Here is a 5475-nt window from a genome sequence, read left to right as displayed (position 1 = left end):
CATGAAATCTGGCTGGAGGGCCGTGATTGGCCCCCGGGACGGACTTTGACTTTTTAATGGACTGAAGCTAAAACTTTGAGCACAGGAGCGCCCCCATGGCTATGTAAGTTCACCTTTCCTTTTCACATCATACACCAATGAGTGTACAGTTAGTATTTTTATCCAAATAATCATGTCAATATATTCTCAGGCGACACTGCATATTTATCCCTGTAGAAAAAGAACTGCGATCTGTCTGGTGACTCCATGGAAATATCAAAAGTTGGGGATTTGGTGTGACAATAACCAACTTGCTCTAACGTTTCAAGTTGGAAACCAGAATCCAGTTTTAAATCCAGTACTAATCTAGTCCTCACTAATGAGTTTCAAATCATTTCACCGGAGTTACCGTTATTATTGTTCACAAGGCTATTTTTACTTTTATACTTGAAGTAAATTTCCAAGCCTGTACTTTGTTACTTTTACTTGAGTAAAGAAGTTAAGTCAGTACTTCTACTTTTACCAGATTATTTTTTGACACAGGTATCTGAGCTTCTACTGAGTACTTCTCAGTGGAGGGTGGGGAATGGGTAGAAGATGTCTCTGTATGTATATTGTGCAGTGCATTTGTGTATTTATGTACATGACAGCGCTGTTGCACTATATATAATTGTATAGAAAACTTGAGAAAAGAAAAAGGAATAAGCACTTCCAGGATCTTAATGAGGGTGCGCAAACATGAACAACATCCCTCCCCTCCTCAAATCCCTCCACTGGCTTCCGTATGAAGGTAAATATGGTGCAAATGTGAGAGCGCGTAGATGCGATGGGAGCACTTGCAGAATATGATTTGAGAGCTTGTAAGATGAACCTGTACTCGTAGATGCGATGTGAGCACTTGTAGAATAAGATTTGAGAGCTTGTAGAAAAAAATGTTTACTCGTGTTCTTTTTTTTTTTATGCTTGAGTTACTTTTCTAGTACAACCACAACTCATTGATTACAACCTCTCAAATCTTTCACTGCAGTGCGCTCTCTTGCATCACACAGCGGTGAGTCTGCGCTCTCGACTTTTGCAACACTTCTTGCAATACATTTGATGCAAAACTAATTTGTACCTGTGGACTTAGGCTGTGGAGCTCTGAGCCAACAGAACGGCTGGGGACAGCAGGATGTCCCCAGCATGAAAGCTGGCGTTAGCTAACTAGCAGCCAGCCCGCTTCTAAATACTGTAAATGCTAAAAACACTTTTTAACAGTCCAACTGAAACGCTGGCGATGAGCTCCAGGTCCTGCAGCCGCAGACGGACCCCCGTCAGTGGGGCTTGGCCAGCGTGGAAACATTGCATCTACGAGTACAGATTTTTTTTACATGCACTCAAATCATATTCTGCAATTGCTCACATTGCATCTACGCGCTCTCACATTTGCACCATATTTATCTTCATACCTCCGGCCTCACTCAGGATTGAGTACAAGGTGTCCCTTCTTACCCACCAGCGCATCCATAGTGATGCTCCCCTTCTACCTCAAGGAACTCCTGGCCCCACAAACCTCCCTTGGAGCTGATTCAGCATATCCCTCCAGAACCAAGCTCCGCACTATGGGCGATCGGCCATTTTGCTCAGCTGCTCCCAGTCTGTGGAATGCTCTCTCTGCCCACGTGAGGCCACAACAAACTGTGGATGATTTTAAACGTGGCCTTTAGTCCCACATTTTCACTAGAGCTTTTGGCTGATTTCTTACCCCTTTCCTTGTTCTATTGTTTTTGTTTTTAGTTTTAATACCTTTTTGTTTTCTTTAGAATTCATATGTAACACTTGTAGATTTGCTTAAATAGGAAGTGCATTACAAATAAAATGTATTATTATTATTACTCACCATCAACCAAACCATCACTCAGGCCCACTCATACAAATATCTGGGTGTTAATACTGACAAGGCACTAACCTGGAACACACATGTCGATATATAGCCTCTGTCGCAGACTGCAGCAACGAGGCGTTTTTTACGTCGTTTGCAAGTTCATGGTGTCGATAAGAAAAATGTATGTTCTGGAGAGGTTGCTTGGTTCGGCAACCTCTCTGTGCACCTGAAAACTAAACTCCTTTGATTGATTCATACTGCATTCAAAACCTTTTGGGGTGAACGAGCACCTATCCATGCAGATTATTCATGATCAGGCTTCTTTGAGACATGGCAGTATAACGTCTAATGTTATCCACACAGAGTATGAGCTGCTGCCCTCCAGTAGGAGGTTTAGATTTCCCTGCAGAAGATTAAATTCAATAACTCAATTTATTCCTGTGTTTATTAAGCTACTAAATAGCTGCAGATAAAAGCCAGAAAAGGCCCAGGCTGAGGATGGCGATCGATGCACTGATATTTATTAATTTTTTATTTATTTCTTGAGTAATGTTTAACTATATGCACTTAATGCCACCATTTTGTTTTACACACCATAAAGGTTATAGTATAGTTTGTTGTGTTGTATCATGTTGTGCATGTTGTTTCTGTTTATGGCTGCAGCATGGGTTAAGTGGCCCACCATGTGGGACAATAAAGTTGATCATGTTAAATCCTTTGCCAAAGGTAAGTATTGCACTGTATATAGTATGTACATACATTAACAGGGTGTTCATTAAATTGCAATGTTAATATTAGATTCTCTAATCGCAGAGGCTGCAACTACAGCCTGCAGAAGAAGTTGCTGCAGACCGTCCCGTATTCTGCAAAACGTGCCTTGCTAATGTTGCTCCCTCACGGGGCAACACCACTAACCTGTGTTACCACTTAAAGAAACACCACAAAAACATGTACAATAGCTGCACAGCTAAAAACACCAGGGAGTCAACTGGAAAGTAAGCGAAATGCCACCGGACAGGGATCACTGACCTTGTAACTTCATATGAACATCCTAATAGTCGGTCCATAGGCTAACAAACCATCACTTTCTGTTGGCATCCTATTGACTGCCATTCATTTTGGCGTCACTTTAACAACAAATAATTTTACAGCTGAAGTGTTTAAAGACTCTATTTTTCCATTGTGCATTTCTAAAGAAACCTGACAATGTATAAAAGGCTTTATTACCTTGTATCTCACATTAACCCTACATGGCAGACATATTTATAAAAATAGGCAAAACAATTGTGTCATGTAAAGCGACTTTCTGTGGCAAAATAGATAAATTACCGTGTAGTCAAAGCTTGTAGGCAATCGGGGGGACGTGGAGGCATACAGTCAAAATTACAAAATTATTAATCAGAATACTTAACAAAAGTACAAAAAGTTGCTTCTGCTCCTACGCTCATAGACAACTCCTGGTCACGCTCTCTAAATGGTTTTCGGGACCCCCTCCCACATACAGTAAAACACACTGCACATTTCCGAGTGGGCTTTTTTGTGGTCAGTACACCTGTGCAATACCTATGCTGTTTAATCAGCAGCTTGTTATGCCACACCTGTGAGGTGGATGGATTATCTCGGCAAAGGAGAAAGTGCTCACTAACACAAATTTAGACAGATTTGTGAACATTGTTTGAGAGAAAATAAGCCTCTTGGGTACATAGAGAAAGTCTTAGTCTTTGAGGTCAGCTTTACTTTTTTAATTTTTAGTTATATGTATTATTTTTATTTAATTTATGGAAGTTTAAGTATGACACAAAAGTGGCCTCAAACGATTGTGGGTGTCTGAGAGCGCTGACAAAAAGCTGCATGCCTTCACAGGCACCAACAACAGCTGTCCAAGTGAGTACAGTTTGAGACACAGGGGAAGTTAGTTTGAAGTTGGGTATTCCACAGACAGCCTACGGACAGACAGGCGCAGCCATTGTAAGTGGCCTACGCTGTTGTGAAGATTTTTACTTGGGCACTAGTGTCTGCGTCCTTCTAGCGTAGATCTTGTGTGTGTGTGTGTGTGTGTGTGTGTGTGTGTGTGTATGTGTGTCATTCTGTTTGTCCTTCCGTTGGCCTCTCTCTCCATGTGCCTGATCTCGTGTCTTGCTGTAGACACAGCTGAGAAGTCAGCCAGAATCACCATAAACCTGGGCGTTTAATTTTAAAATTTGGCTTATTTTGTATTAAGTATCCGGCTGCAATGTGGCCTTCCTGTATGTGATTACCTGCTCAGCCCATGATTGTAGCCAGTGGCAGATTAAATAAAATGTGCAGCCAAATGATAAGAGCTCGCTTTACGGCTATTAGCATTGCGTGCGGTGTGTTTCTGGCGTTAGCTCCCTTCCCAGCCCTCAGTTTAACTCCCGTCAGTATTTTGTGTTTTAAATGACGCAGAACCAATGTTTTTTTCCCAATACTTCATGCTAACTAAAAATGACTAAACTGGTTTCATGTAGCATGCAAGGGCGGTGCATGGCAAATTTTACGTAGGAAGCCAGTGATAGAATGAAGATCATATTGCCTTATGACTGTTGAAACGACTTATGGCTGTCGAATGTAATATCACATATTCAACACTCATAAAATGCTGAAATATACATTATTCAAATGTATATTTTTTTATGAATGTGTTTTCCAGCGTTAGCAAATCTCTCCCATCTCGCTTTTGTCACGTCACTTCTGATGAACAATAAAGTTAGCGGGTTGAGTCACAAAAGATTCAATATTACTTTATTTGTCCTTTTTATGAACTAGCACCATATAAAAAACAAAATTGTGTTTCACACATCCATTAGTCAATAAAGAAGTCAATACAAGGCATTGTCATATTTTAGGGCACGCAGCTAACTTAACGGTGGAAAGATTGAGTAATTTTAGTAGTATTGTTTTAAAATTAATTTAATTGACATCCTTCAAGTCAAAATGCTTCTGTTGTCATTAATTAGCTCGCTGCTTTGCAAGTTAGCGTTAACGTTATAGGACCTAAGCCCGGGGGCTTTATTCAATGTTAGACAGCTAAATCCAGCAGTCAGAATCTGAATCAACTTCATACATTAACCACTATAACCTAACCACTAACCAATAAAATAGTAGTAGTGATACTAGTAGTAGTTATAGTAGTCCAATGTGGTTTGGTTATCAATGCCGTTAGCATCCTGGCTAACACTATGTTACTCTGTTTTCGGCTGTGCTTTCTAACATGATGTCAACGCCAGTCCCCTACTGTTACGAGCATCAATTTCAGTTGTAGCTCAAAAGTTCAGTGATGTCATTTTCCACACAAAAACTCTAACTTACTTTAGCTGAAGCCAGCTGGCACATGATTTGTTTTTTGTTTTTTTTACAAAGAGTTGTTGGTCAAACCGGGCCTCAATCTGATTGGATGAAGCGGTTAACTTTTCCACTTAGGGATGCCAGAAAAAGCTTGCCTCCTTTTTATGATTAATGTTGGGGCCTTTTCAGGCCTTTTTTGAAAGGACAGCTGTTGAAGTGAAAGGGGAGAAAGAGGGAATGACATACAGCAAAGAGCTGCAGGTCGGTGTTAAACCCCAGACCCACTGCGTTGAGGAGTAAATCTATGTATGGACACCTGCTCTACC

The 5475-nt window shown here is 40.7% G+C and overlaps 1 protein-coding gene across 1 annotated transcript in view; it reads left to right on the top strand.

Annotated features, from left to right (window-relative positions):
* The window catches only part of LOC117955776 (dapper homolog 3-like), a 30163-nt gene that overhangs the window by 2154 nt on the left and 22534 nt on the right, over positions 1–5475 (top strand). The gene's annotated exons all lie outside the window — the stretch shown is intronic.

The sequence above is a fragment of the Etheostoma cragini genome, chromosome 13 (genome assembly GCF_013103735.1).
Source record: "Etheostoma cragini isolate CJK2018 chromosome 13, CSU_Ecrag_1.0, whole genome shotgun sequence".
Taxonomy (NCBI): Eukaryota; Metazoa; Chordata; class Actinopteri; order Perciformes; family Percidae; genus Etheostoma; species Etheostoma cragini.
The sequence above is the reverse complement of the archived record's forward strand: the minus strand, read 5'-3'. Positions and strand labels throughout refer to the sequence as shown.